Source organism: Podarcis cretensis (assembly GCF_951804945.1).
Source record: "Podarcis cretensis genome assembly, chromosome: 9".
Taxonomy (NCBI): Eukaryota; Metazoa; Chordata; class Lepidosauria; order Squamata; family Lacertidae; genus Podarcis; species Podarcis cretensis.
Genome location: NC_137178.1, coordinates 38,398,106 through 38,413,560, shown reverse-complemented (window position 1 = coordinate 38,413,560; position 15,455 = coordinate 38,398,106). Strand labels below are relative to the sequence as shown.

General features: G+C 42.8%; 1 protein-coding gene across 1 annotated transcript in view; it reads left to right on the top strand.

The window, feature by feature from the left end:
- Positions 1-3,565: 3,565 nt before the first annotated feature.
- The window catches only part of OTUD4 (OTU deubiquitinase 4), a 74,665-nt gene continuing 62,775 nt past the window's right edge, over positions 3,566-15,455 (top strand). Inside the window, exon 1 of the mRNA XM_079989473.1 lies at positions 3,566-3,624. The gene's annotated coding sequence lies outside the window, so the exon portion shown is untranslated. The remainder of the gene's footprint in view (positions 3,625-15,455) is intronic.

Below are 15,455 nucleotides of genomic sequence, written 5' to 3'. Positions count from 1 at the left end.
TTTAAGGTAACAAAGGAAGTGGCTCTGTGCCAGAGGCCAAATGGGTGGGGCCATCTCCTTCAACTGTCTGGTAGTTAGGAAGACAAAAGCCAGAGTTATGTGTGTGCAGGCAAGAAGATGGAAGCAAGGAAGAGCCATGCCTGATTTCAGCTGGAATCCAAGACTGTGGCTATGGGAGAAGGAGACCTTTTTGGGTGTTAATGCTGTGAGCCCCTCCATCGTAGGATTAGTTGCATATATGTGTAAATAAACCATATATCATAAAGACACCACAGTCTCCACTGTGCCTCATTTCCAAAAGGAAAAACAGAACCTGGGTCTGGAACACTGCCCTAATCAGAGATTGAGATGGCATGCAACCAGAGGGATGACTGGGGAGTAAGGAAAGGTAGCCGGGGGGGGGGAATGTGCACAATTAATGGTTATGCAAAAGAGGACATTTCAGCAGGCATAACTTGCATGGCAAGGAAACACAAGCTTTGTGTCTCTGTTTAGAGAGACAGCCATGATCAAAAGACTATAATGAGAGGGTGTGAGTAACCCCCTAAAAAAGGACACTCCTTTTTTGCCTTCCTCCTCCTTACAATGTGTAAGGAAGGATCACCTTCGAGTGACCAGGTGTCCTCATTTATAGAGGATGCCCCACCATTTGGAGGACGACCTTCTGTTTGAACTTGAAGGCGTCTTCTGTTTGAAGTACTGTCCTGTGAGTCCAAGTCTAGTTTAAAGATAGAAAACCAGAAGAAGGGAGAGTGAGCAGAGACCCTGAAGTTGCAAATAAACACTGGGCAACAGGCTGAGTAGGAACACAGGTCTCAGTCTTCCCCCTAGGATGAGATGTGTTTCTATTTAAATTATAGCAATCATTTCTGTTCTAATTGTTATGTTGTCTTAATGGGATTGTTAATTGTATGTTTTAATTGTGGGTGTTACCGGTAATTTTAATGTTTTGGTGAAATTGCTTTATTGTGTACTTTAATTGTATGTGGTCATATTTTTTGATCATTAGTTTTATACGGGTAAACCACTTAGAAACCATTTTGGCAAGTGCTATGTAAACTACTAAATATTAATGATGATGACAATTGGCACCTATCATATAAATTGATATATGCAAATGTTATGCACATCTGTGGCCTCCTTTTTTGGCAGCATTGAAGTGACTACCTTACATCCTTTGCATTTGGGCTCTGTTCTGTTTCTCCAAGCCCTTTCCAAGTGCCCCACAAGCTGAATGCTCTTCAGAAGTCCACCTTCAGACAGACAAACAAACAAATGATAAGTATATCTGTTGCTTGTAATCATGATGGCTGTAGGTACCCTCCAGGCAGTGTACTACGGAATACTATCTGCCAAGAAGCAACAGGAGAAGACAACATTCTCTATGTCCTGTTTTGGTCCTCTCAGAGGCAACTGGTTGAGCATTGTGGGGGAAACCCTGTGTTACTCCTTAAAGGAATTCAATATAATAACAAAAGGTATAGAGATCAAAGCATTTTCTATTAATTACTAAGCCAAATATAGGGCCAATTATGTTAAATGAAATCACACTTTGGGGTTATGTTATCAGTAAAGGAAGAGAAGCAATACTCAACAATGATTACATATTCAACTAAATTTTACTGGCTATTGAAATAAATTGGTCTAGCTTAGTCATATTCACTAATTTTAGTAGTTCTACTCTGACTGGAACTTAGTAAACCAGCTAAAATTACTGAACATAACTAAGTTAGGTCCGTTCATTTCAGTAGTCACTAAACTTAGCTGAATACCACCCATACAAAATAATATTTCTTGCAGACACTGCTCAAGAAGGATGAAAGGGAGATAGAGAATCAAAGAGAATTGTGGGTTAGAGCAATTTGTAGGTGCCGTATACATTTACTTGGAATGTGAATGCCACTTGTAGCGTCTCTGATATCAAATGAATAATAATAATAATAATACAGGGATCATGTAGCAATCTGCCTGGAGTCACTCACATCATGCAGTGATAAAGGATGCAAACGAAGTGTGTCTCAGCCCTCATTAACTACAAGCATAATATACATTAGTCAGAGTAACCAACAGGAGGGACATAACTCAGATTTATGGCTTGCATTTCTACAGCCAAATTACAGTCATATTTCAAGCCACACAGGGCAGGTCCGATTGGCAGTTGGATGGGAGACATGGAAGGAAAGTCACGAGTATTTCAGGAAACGATGGCAGGGGATGATTCAACTGCTGATACACTCCATGCTGCGTCACTTTTGGACACATTTCCAGATCTAGGGCCAACACAGCGATTCCACAAACAGATGGTTAGGGGCATTTATTGAAACCAGGGGAATGAAAAACAAACCTTCACCTTTATAGTATCAGATCACGATGGTGCTGTTTTTGCCAGATGGGCAGTTCTCCGGGTGTCACAGACAGTTCTAGGAAGAGAAGGTCATTTACCTGTCTAACCCCCTGCAATCTAAAAACACACACATGTGAAATAGATGTCAAAGAGTTATTTCCTCAGCACATGAGCATAGACTGACCTGGAGTTGTAAAGAGAAGTCAAATGTGATGAAACAGGCAATCCAGGTAACACAACCCAGTGTGTGGTTTTAGTCTTAACAGCGTACCTGTTATTTGTGGAAATACTCAGTGGAGGCCGGACCTTTAGGGCTAAGGGGAGCTGCCCTACCAACTTCAGTCTGCCATTAGCCAGTCCCTCACCTACAGCCAGCCTGGGGTGGGCAAACATTCCACATATCTGGGCAGGCTTGTCTAAACAAAAGCAACTGCTGAAAAGAGTACAGTGAAGGCGCCTGCCTCCTGTCAATAGGTAGGGAGTTCCAAAATGTGGATGCCGACATACTAAAAGATTGATTCCTTATCATTTATTTTATGGCCAGAATGGGCGAAAAGCAGCCCTCCAGGCAAGTCTTATCTGGCCTTCCGGACTCTTCCAAGGCTAAGCTAATCAGCAGCTGTGCTCCACATTCTCTTCAAGGGCTTTTGCCTGGTTGGGGTGTTTCCTTGAACTACGATTGTGCTACTTCCTTGAACTACGATTGTGCTACTTGCATAACTGGATGGGGAGAGGAAAGTGGGGGTGCAGAAGTTTCTGGAATGCAGCACACTGTACCAAGAGTCACATTTGTCGTTCAGCTCCCTTTTGCCTCTGCCCCTCCCCACCCCTACTGGCCCTGGAATGTTGAACACAAAAGGAGTGCAGCCAATGGGTTGAAAAATGCCCTTGAGCTTGTTTGGAGGTTCTAGCAGGGGAGCGCAGCTATCGTATACCCTTGACCGAAGAACGGTACACTCCTTCTATCTGGGATGGTCGTCCTCTTCCACCGAGCGAGCAGCTTCGGGAGGGACGCACATGGAGCGGTGAGGGAGGAAGGGGACACCCGCCTAGCCAGCCAGATCAGCCGAATCAACCCTGGCGATCAATGGGGTGACAGATGTCGCAGCCAGTTTGCCCTCACATATATAAAGGTGGGCCAAGGGGAAAACCAAGGCAAAAGCTTTTTTCCTTCCCAAAGAGAATGCAGTGGGAAGTAGTGGCATTCAGCACTGGATGATCTCCTTCCACATGGAGGCAAATACGAAACCTGCAGTGAGCCGCTGTGAAGCAATGAGAAGGCAAGTTCATGGGCAGAGTGGAATCACAGCTTGAAAGCGGCTGATATCCATGGTCGGAGACAGCCTTGGTGAAAGCTTGCAGATGTTGGTAGGTGAAAGCTGGTGGACACCATTTTGAGCTCCTTGGAAGAAAAAAATGATACATAAATGTAATAAATAAACAAACAGTGAGGGCAGGCTTTACAGCAGCTTTAACAGCAAATATTATTGGACTGCAACTGAGATTCATCTCAGATCACTGTTCATGTCCTCTGGGACTGAAGGGAATTGGAGTTCAACATCTGGAAGGTCATAAATCCCCCCGGGTTTTTTTTAACATGGCAGTTTCTTCTCAAGCAGAGAGGACTGAGGCAACAGTGCTTTTTTCCTAAAAGAATGTTTAGGGGTGCTCTCATTTTCCTACTCATATTGAAATACTGCCCCACAATGAGGCCAAACTTAGATTCACAAAACGTTTAGGGGTATGCGTACCCCCAGAAAAAAAGCACTGGATGCACACAAGTGTTTTTCGTAGTGGTCTGCTTATTTCCATATGCACAGGTACAACATTACAGGGGCACAAGAAGAAGAAGAAGAAGAAGAAGAAGAAGAAGAAGAAGAAGAAGAAGAAGAAGAAGAGTAGTAGTAGTAGTTTGGATTTGATATCCCGCTTTATCACTACCCGAAGGAGTCTCAAAGTGGCTAACATTCTCCTTTCCCTTCCTCCCCCACAACAAACACTCTGTGAGGTGAATGAGGCTGAGAGACTTCAGAGAAGTGTGACTGGCCCAAGGTCACCCAACAGCTGCATGTGGAGGAGCGGGGAAGTGAACCCAGTTCACCAGATTACGAGTCTATCGCTCTTAACCACTACAACACACTGCCTTTACAGGCCGCTACCACAGTTATTGTGTTTGTGTGTACATGATATGTGTTGTGCCCAATTTCTCTCCATCTCCTCTCTCTTTTTCACCTAGCAGAGAAATGACTGGTTTGAAGCTACAATCAAATTAAAGATAAGTCAATTGGTCTCTCAGCTACACCGCATTGCCATTTGCAACACAAAATTATCTCTGGCTAGTGTAACTCTTAGAACTTGTCTGTGGCCATAAATGCCTGTTATCAAAATAAAAACTACTCAAGTTTCTCTGTAATGTTTGTTTGAACTTCTGGTACTAACTGCTATCCTTACTGCTCTGCCTCTGTATTGTTATCCTATCAGTATTGTATTTGAGCAAGCTCAGTGCAATTTTTCTGATGCCGTCCAAATGTGGGGAGGGCTGCATCCTCTTTTATAGCTGTGGAACCTGTTAGAGAAGAAGCAGGAGGGCTATGCCGTTTGGGATGTGGAACCCCAAATGGACACAGTAATTGTGTTTGATATGATGTAGCATTTGTCCTCAGAAAGGTTTTCATTTATGGTAAGAGGCAGTCAGAAATGCTTATCTTTGCTTTTAGTCAGTAATGTCTATCCATCTAGAGAAAGAGACTGTGAACCATATGCCCACAAGCACTTATACAAGTGTTCAAAATTAAATTAAATGACACACCGGTTTTCTTACTAGCAAGGGTCTTGAAAGCCTTTAAAGGGACCAGGCAGACATGCTGCAAATGACAGCTTGTCTTTCTAAGCCACAATGGGCTAATGCAGGAAAAAAATGTACATTTTGTTTCTATACACCCTGCTTTTTATCAGTCTTGATATTCAAGGTGGTTAATAACAAATACAAATCGGAAAATGGAAGAGCACAAAATGAAGTTAAAATTAAATTAAGCAGACTTCAGATGAATAGCATCAGCCAAAAGCATCTCAATAACATTGCCGGCCGTAACTCAGATCACTGCATCAAAAGCCTTCTTAAGAATATTGTGGGTCATGCACTGCAAAGCAGAGACTGAGCCAGGTAGACTTCCTGTGGAAAGGCTTCCCTGTCTTCTGTGCTCATCTGCTGAACTTCAGGTGGTGGAAGAGAATGAAGCAGAGTATCTGAACTGAGTTAAGTATGTGGATAAGTATATGTAGAATAAGGTTATCTTTATCTGTCTGTACATAATGATAACTAGTTGTCAGAAACCATAGCCCCTGGAACCACAGCTTTCTACTTCCACAAGACCACCAATGGTTTCTCATTATCTAAAGGTAAAGGTAAAGGAACCCTGACAGTTAAGTCCAGTCGCGAACGACTCTGGGGTTGTGGCGCTCATCTCGCTTTACTGGTCGAGAGAGCCGATGTTTGTCTGCAGACAGTTTTCCCTGGTCATGTGGCCAGCATGACTTCTGGCGAAACCAGAGCAGCGCACGGAAACGCTGTTTACAGGCTATAAAAGCTTCCAGGTCAGGCTTGGACCTGTCTGGGTCACAGTCAGTCTTGACCTAGTCTGCCCAGATACTGTTCTGGTTTTTGTAAGCAGGATTACCACCAGATGGACTTGTGCCTCCTGGTCCCTGCCATAACCATAGAGAATATTTACTGAAGGTGCCCGCCTTCCCACCACTCATTAAGACTCCTCCTCTGGTTCCTTCCCCAGTAGCCTAAGGCTCCATCGTCTTGTCTCTCATCGCTCTGCCCTCTTCATTTCTCTACGTGTTCTGGGAGACCAGGGAGAGGAGTTGCGGCAGGGGAGGGAGACTTCCTGGATTCTTCAGCAGCCTGCCACTCCTCTGTATTCTGGCCCCTCTCCTCTCCTGCTTCTGATTCTGGATTGCCCTCTGCCATAACCTCTCCCTCCTCACTAAACCCTGTTGCCTCTTTAGCTTCCAACACCTCCTCCTTCCAGTCTGCTCCCTCTTCTTCCTCTGACCATTCATCGCCATCCCACCACCAATCCCCTGGCTCTGAGCCTTCTTCTCTTGGGGATGCTGGCTGAGGCTGATGGGAGTTGGAGTCCAACAATAACTAGAGGACACCAGCTTGGGGCCCACAGTTTTGGGCTGACCATAGTCCAGCTTCACAATGCCAGTGCTCTGGAACTATTTCTATTGCTTCCTTTTAACTATCAGAACCAAACAAGTTCAGTCCACTTATTTCATCATACCTGCGTCAGTCTTCCCCAAACTGGTGCCCTTCAGATGTTGGACTACCCTCCAGATAATTTGGACTAGAACTCCCATCACCCCTGACCATTGCTCCTGCTGGCTGATGGGAACTGTAAGTTCAAAACATCTAGAGGACACCAGCTCAGGGAAGGCTAGCTTATGTATTCAGCAATCTTTAACAAATTGTGCAAATAGTGCATGGAAAATTATTGCATTTGTCAGTGAAGAGAGACATGACCATACAATGCTTTGACAAGACTGATATACGGTAACTTGTAAGTTCACTGCCACATTAGTTTGCTTTAGTTGTACCTTTAGTATTAAAATTGTCCAAAAATGTATGATCTCAGCCAGTGCTTTTTTCTGGGGGGACGCAGCAGTACGCATACCCCTAAACATTTTGTGAATCTCAGTTTGACCTCATTAAGAGACAGTTTTTCAATATGAGTAGGAAAATTAGAGTATCCCTAAACATTTTTTAAAGAAAAAAAGCACTGGTCTCAGGAACAAATATCTCTTAGGTGGGATAACACAAATTGAATATAAAATATTGAGAATATGTTCAAAGGCAATGTGTAAATTGCTTTCGACAGTCCAAAATGCAAAGTCTGTGTTGTGCAGAGATTATTATGTAAATAATAATAACAATATGTATCATTAGAGCAAAGCGTGTACCAAAATGAATGTTTTTTTTTAAGAATGTGGGGTGATAGACCTGGATAGCTCAGTTGGTTAGAGTGTGGTGCTGATGATGCCAAGGTTGCAGGTTCGTTCCCCATATGGGGCAGCTGCATATTCCTGCGTTGCAGGGGGTTGGACTAGATGACCCTCAGGGTCCCCTCCAACTCTACAGCTCTATGATTCTATGGTTTCATGTGTCAGACTGGGACTTGGGGTGGGCAGATCCATTTTCAAATCCCCATGAAGCTCACTGGTGACCTTGAACCAGTTACTATCTTGCAGCATTGGCCTGAAGATAAAATAGGGGATGGGGTGCTATGCAAACTGTCCTGGTATCCTTGGAGGAAGGGCAGGAAATAAACGAATGAATAAAAAACCCAACAGTTTTTACGTAGCATTTTGAAGGACTAAATAATTTCACAAGCATTATCTCAGTTTTATTTATAAGGACCTCACAAGGTCGGTGTTATTATCTCCATGAGGTTGAGTATGAGATACTGTATATTGTCGAGCTTAAAGCAACCTTGTGGATTTCATAGCAGAGATAAGACCTGTATGTCGGTAGGGACTTTCCAACTCTCATGTAGTCTTTCCGCACTGTCAGCTCCTTTTTTCCTTTATTCTTTAATTCCTACATTTACACAAATGTGGAATAGAAGTATTGTGAAAGAAAGTGATTTAAAGGTGATTTAATCTTATGCATGTCTGCTTAGAAGCAAGTTCAATTTCATTTAATTATTCCCACATAAGTAGGTCTAAAAAGAGCAGCTAATTCATTTTGAATAGCTAATTCATGATGCTGTTACCTCTCCTGAATCTTTACAAAGGATAGAAATCTATGGAGCTCAATACACAAGTTAAGCTGCCACACAAATGGCACACACACACACACACACACCAACAGTTGACTAAACACTCCCTTCTCAATTTCTAAAACAATTTGCCATGTGGAATTTTGGGGTGCTGTTGGCGAAGAACAAATCTGGAGCCCTTTTGAGTCTGTGAAAATAGTTTGTGCTTTGGAGTGTGTGGGTGTGTGTCCCATATAGAAAGTGTTTCTTTTGGGGACCTGTGTACAGTGTAGTCAAAGGACAAGATTCCCAACAGACCAGGGATAGGACCCAGCATGGGTAAAAATTTCCAGAGAGATACCCGTGCTAGTCTCTTACAGCAAAACAAACAAAGAGTCTTGTAGCACTTTAAAGACTAATCAGTTTATTATGGCATAAGCTTTTGTGAAGCCCACTTCATCAGATGCATGAAGTGAAATCTTAGTTGGCAGGTACATAAAGGTGGAAATTGTACAGTGAAAGTTGAATGGCAATGAGATGCAAAAAAGTACAATCAGTACATTCATTCTTCGGACATCTCTGAAAATTGAGTTGAAGTGCCAGAAGCAAGAGTTAATTGAATTAATTGAAAAGCACAACATTGTCTCACAACTTCCCAGAAACACAAGCTGACAACTGAATTTAAGATAAAACTGACTCACACTCCTGCGCTGGCTTCCCCCACCTAAAGTTTGAGTGTTATCACTGGTATTATCTGAAAAAAGGGGCCAGCCCTACCATTAGGCACAGAGATTTTGAGTGTCACAAAAGGGCAGCAAATTGTTAGTTATTTAATTTATTATTGTTGTTGTATCTAACTACCAAGGAAGAAGAGAGGTATTTCACAGATTTTGTGCCTCAGGTTCAAATTGCACCTTGAATTGTGAGGTAGGCATTGTTTGCTGCTTTACCTCGGGCAGCAAAATATCTTGGGCAGATTCTGAGGAATGCTCCAAAGGCTACCACTTTTCTGCAAACTTGCTTGGATCAACTGCATATTTTCTGTAATGGCTGAACAGCATTCGTGCATCTCAAAAATGCGGCAAACATAATGGGCTATGTGCCTCTTTCAGCCATGTTTATGATGTATTTTCAAGCTCTAAAATGCCATTCAAATGTTACCAAAAAATTGCAAGTGGCTCATGGTGGAAATGTGTGCACCATAAGAACAAGCACAAAGAACAGGGCCTTTTCTGTGGGAGCACCAACGCAGTGGAAGTTAGTTATTCAGTCTCTATCATTGCTCACCTTTTGCCAAACAGCTATGGTATATTTTCTAGGATAATTTTTTAGATATGATATTTTACTACAGATATCTTACAGGTGGCTTTTAGTATTTATTTTTTAATTGATAATTTGAAATATTGTTGGGATTTTAAAAGAAACACGTATTTGCCTTAACAGGGCTTGCACCAGTTCATGGCAATCTTGGGCACCTCCTGGGTGCCCAGAGCCTCACTAGAGGCCACTGCTACCCTGATGCATTCTGGACCCTCTGTGCTGTAGGGCTTGGAGCCACCATGTTAGTTTCCCATAATGCCCCAGGGTGATTGTGCATGGGGGGGAAGGGCACTGCAGGAAATCAAAATAGTGGCTTCAATGAAGTTGGCTGCTTCCAGCACTGGTAGAGTTCCCCCACCCCCACTTCTCATAAAAACCAGTAGCATCTCATGCAAATAAGTCTCAAGGTGCAATTCAAAACCAAGATCCATCAGGGTGAGAGAGTTTAGATATGGGCTTTTTCAGCCAGGCCTGCGACAGCTTACATCCCTCACCCTGGCCTGGGTCAGGTGCAGCTAGTGGTACTCAAGCCAATGGAACTTATACTGCTCTGAGTCCCCCACCCACCCACCCAAATGGTGTTCCTGGGGCATAACAGGTCAATAAGAGACTCATATGTACACAGTATTACAAACCCTGCTGAGCTCGGTCCTGTGATGTAGGGCCCAGTGCTCAGGACAAGGCCCACATTTACTGGTACCTGCCAGCTCAGCTAGCAGCAGCTCTTCCCATAGGCTTCTGAACGGAGTTCAGAATAGGCAAATGATGCCAACCTAAGTTACGCTGGCTTCTTATAGTTTAGATCATTCTGTTAGTAGTAGTAGTAATTGTAGTAATAGTGGATGACAACATTAATATCAACACATTATTACTATTAACACACTGAGAAGTTCTCCTGCATGCGCCACATTGAAATTAATGGAAGTTGAGCAAGAGCACTACCTTGCAATCATTTTAATGGCACTTGCTGTTGAACTGTGTCATTTTTTTAGACAAGGAAGGAAGCATCTGAACATTATGTTTATGCTGACTGCAGCCATTTAATTTCAGTATCTGCGGCTGTGAAGTTACCAGGGAATTCTCCGCCATGTGTTTTCCCCACATCTGTCTGCCAAATCAGAGATACAAATGATAAAAATTGAGTACCTTGAGGCATTTCGTGGATTTGAGACACTCCCTGAAACATTGGACCAAACAGATGCAAAAGAAAACAATTAGCATAGCCTCATCTTTGACAGTTATAAAATTGTTTGGGTGGGTTTGGTTTTGGAAAAGAAGAAGAAGAAGAAGAAGAAGAAGAAGAAGAGGAGGAGGAGGAGGAGGAAGAGGAGGAGGAGGAGGAGGAGGAGGAGGAAAGTTTTTGCCTATTAGCATGCAGGGTAGAAAACAATATTGTATCCAAATAGGGCTACAGCATATGAGACTTTGGCATATGGTTTTGAAACATTATACACCAGGGATAAGCAAAACTGAGTAAATGCTTGTTTTTAATTGCATTACAGTACCATGTTCAAGCAAAGCCCGAGTGGAATGGAAACTGAGGTTAAAGTAGATAGGCAGGACATTTTCACAGAAGTTCCTCAAACTCATGGTTTGAGACTGCCTTCACTATTTCCTCCTAAGTAATTTCAGCAACAAATAATCTCTAAGCATGCAACTTCCTAGTAACAACGAATCACATAAACCGAGAGTTTAGTCCTATTGAACTCAGTGGACCTTACTCCTTCCCTTCCACCCAAATACAGTAGTTTTATTGATTTTGCAATAATATGCATTAACTGAAGACAATAACATCCATACAATCTAAGTGTCCCCCCTTCCACCAGACGGCTGGTATTATAATTCATATTCTATTTATGACTTATCATTTCTTTATGTATTAAATTTGTAAGCTGCCCTATACTCATAGATCTCAGGGTAGTTCACATCATGAAATTACAATATTAAAAAAACCCACAATCTTCACTCATGTTTGTTTCTTATCTATTTTTGTCATTCCTTCAACAGAGATTTTATGTAACATATCATCATAGTCTCCGTCACCCAAAGGAGATCGGACACATGAACATTATTTTAACAAAGGGTAAGCAATCAGTACAGAAAGTCTGTGCTGATGAAGCTGACACTCCCAGATTATTAACATATGTAATAAATGGGCACAAACTGGCATAGAAAATATCTGGATTCTTTTTTCCCCTTCAATGCTGCTACATCATGGGTTATTTTCTCCCCAAATTCCTATTCTCCATACATTCTCAAACCATAAATTTAGTCCCATACCTTGTAAGTTTCACCAGTTTTGAACTATGGAGATTCTTGCTACAACTAGTAACCTCTTTGCCCCTGTTGTCCAGTTCTGTTAGTTCAATAAAAGTTCTTGCTGTTTTCACTGTGTCCTGCTTTGGGAAACCACCTACACTGGTCTAAAGAATCAGAGTTGTGGACTGGGGCACACTATCTGCTGTGAGCTATTTCCTTCATCTCCAGAAGCAACTCATAGTCAACTTTTGTATGACATGTGAAATAACTCTCCTTCTCAAGAGCGATTTTGTCTTCGGCAGGGGTGCCTGAAATTATCTTTCTGTATGTTGACATTACCTCCTTGATCACCACTGCACAAAGTGATGGTACTAACTGCTGCTGTTCTATTACTGGTTAATCCTAGACTTGGTGTCATGGTCCGGTTCACGGGCGATCGAAATCCTGGCAGGGGACGTCAGGACCGGGGGCAAGATGGCGGGGTGGGAGCAGGAACAGGGGTCCAGAAGCCAGGAGTCAGGAGCCAAGAGTCCAAGGGTCAGGAAGCAAGGTGTCACGAAGTCAGGGGTTTGAGGATCAAAAAGCAAGGAGTCAAGAAGCTGAGGTTCAAGGATCAGGAAGCAAGAAGCCAAACACAGCAAGGCAGGAAGCGTGTTGCTGTGGCAAAGAGCCGAAGGGAAATGCTGACCTTATATCCTTTCCCAACTTTTGCCACCAGGTACTGTGAGTTACCAATCGGCCTCACCTGTGAGGCGGCGCCTTGCCTCTTCAGAACAAACTTAGGAAGGCTCCAGTCCTGCAAAGTCCTATTGGTCACAGGGCCTGGCTCCTGCACACACACCTGACACTTGGGTCCTTAGTGTGGTGCCTGTGAAGAACAACTGCACCAGGAGCAAACTTTGGTTTATTCAGATTTCAGTGGTGCCATGTGTGAGGCCAAATTTTGATAACCCCTTCCTTCCATTCTGCTTAATTCACTACGTCATAGTTGTGATGCCCTGCAGCACTCCCTAGGCTCAGTGCCCAGTGTAGTGAAACTGGTAAGACTGTCCTAAACCTGCCTCTGAACTACACTCACAGACACTCCCCTTTGGGGTCACCCAAAACCTTCTGTTCCTCTCAATTTTACTGAATTTGAAAGTTTGGGAGAGTTGCATGTTTTACTTGTTTCTTCGTTTTTGGAGGTACAGGTATTTTGGCTGTTTTTTTAACTGGGGGTTGAGCATTGCCATTTTTTATTTTGTGAAATGGGCATTTTGTGGTTCTCACAATAATTTATTAGATTTTAAAATGTGTCCCTGGGCTCAATAAAAGTTGGGGACTCCTAACCTAGGCCAAAACCACAAAGTAAATAGCATTGTACCTCAAAATTTGGAAGACCAGCACTACACCAACACTTACCAGTTCACTGTGGAATTGGATCCTCAGGCATGGCTGAGCCATTCAAAAGGAATCAATGGAACAAAACAAATATTTGAACAGGTGCAAAGTAGTTTTGCATGCCATAGATACTTTGCAGCTCAAACCTCACAGCACAAGTTAAAAATAAGGTATATTGTGAATTGGTAGTGGTTGTTCTGCAGAGTTTTATGATAATTTTCTAGAAACACCTTGGTGATATTCTAGAACACATCCTTATTTGCCATTTCCTTGTTTCCATCACACTCTGGAATGACCCAGAAAGAACATTAATTTCCCGTATTTCTTTAAATAGTTCAGGCATTTTCCAGGCATCTTCTCTCTCTTTTTCCAGCTCATCTCAAAACAAGGCACAATGTATTATTCCAATCTATCTTGACTGGAGGGGCTCATGGAACTGACCTTAAACAACTAGGGTTGTTGTTAGGGAAAACATTAAGAACCCCATGTACTCTCTGAAAGGTAGTCACTTACGCCTTCAAATAAAGGACTTTCTTCTCTAAAGTAGGGACCATGGCAACTCAAATGCTTTGATATAGGCAGCTACACAATATCATGTCAGACCATTGGTTCTTCTAGCTCAGTAAAAGCTCAGGTTCTTCTGTAGCCCTTCCTCAGGATGCCAGGGATTGAACCTGTGACCTTTTGCAAGCAAAGCATGTGTTCAGCTATTGACTAAAGGCTCTTGGAGAAAGGGCAGAATATTATTTACCCTGTACTTCCACATGAAATCAGTAGGTGAGATCAACCCAATATTTAGGTGTCATCAATATGTGAATACCCACCTCTCCTTTTGGCATTCCACAGAGGCAATGGTACCAAATCAGTGTCTGAGATCAGTAAAGAGCAAAATGTGGGTGGACACAGTTAAGCTTAATCCAGACAAGATGGAATTGCTGGTGGCTGGCAGAAGAGTTGTTATAGATTTAGGTGTTTAATTTGGTTCGGATGAGGCTGTACTCCCCATAAAGAATTAGAGTCACAGTTTGGGGGTGCCCCTAGATTTTCTAGATGTTCAGGCAGTGACACTGACCAGTTTCCTTTTCAAGGTTAGTCTGCCAGCTGCACCTGTTCTTGGAGATATCTAATCAAACATGCCTTGGTAATGTCCAGATTAGACAACTGTAAACATAATCTACGTAGGGCTGTATTTGAAGAGTATTCAGAAACTTCTACTGGTTTGAAATGAAGCAGTGAGGGTCGCAACTTGCCTCCAGGACCTATTTAAATGAAGTTCTAGAGATGACCTTTAAAATGCTGAACGGCCCAGGCTCGGAGTATTTGAAGGATTACTTCATTCAATAAGAGCCAACCTGAGCACTTGTATTGATTGGTTTTTGAGAGTGCCATCTCTCAAAATTCCTTTCCCCAGGAGTCATACTTTCCTTTTTATATTTTGGTCATCTAACACAGGGAATGTGCAAGCTGGATTTAGAAGAGGCAGAGGAACCAGGGACCAAATTGAAACATGCGCTGGATTATGGAGAAAGCTAGAGAGTTCCAGAAAGACATCTACTTCTGCTTCATTGACTATGCAAAAGCCTTTGATTGTGTCGACCACAGCAAACTATGGCAAGTTCTTAAAGAAATGGGAGTGCCTGATCACCTCATCTGTCTCCTGAGAAATCTCTATGTGGGACAAGAAGCTACAGTTAGAACTGGATATGGAACAACTGATTGGTTCAAAATTGGGAAAGGAGTACGGCAAGGCTGTATACTGTCTCCCTGCTTATTTAACTTATATGCAGAATTCATCATGCGATCGCCGGAAGAAATATCAACAACCTCAGATATGCAGATGACACAACCTTGATGGCCAAAAGTGAGGAGGAATTAAAGAACCTTTTATTGAGGGTGAAAGAGGAGAGCGCAAAATATGGTCTGAAGCTCAGCATCAAAAAAATGAAGATCATGGCCACTGGCCCATCACCTCCTGGCAAATAGAAGGGGAAGAAATGGAGGCAGTGAGAGATTTTACTTTCTTGGGCTCCATGATCACTGCAGATGGTGACAGCAGTCACGAAATTAAAAGACGCCTGTTCCTTGGGAGAAAGGCAATGGCAAACCTAGACAGCATCTTAAAAAGCAGAGACATCACCTTACCATATAGTTAAAGCCATGGTCTTCCCAGTAGTGATGTATGGAAGCGAGAGCTGCACCATAAAGAAGGCTGATCGCCGAAGAATTGATGCTTTTGAGTTATGGTGCTGGAGGAGACTCTTGAGAGTCCCATGGACTGCAAGAAGATCAAACGTATCCATTCTTAAGGAAATCAGCCCTGAGTGCTCACTGGAAGGACAAATTGTGAAGCTGAGGCTCCAATACTTTGGCCACCTCATGAGAAG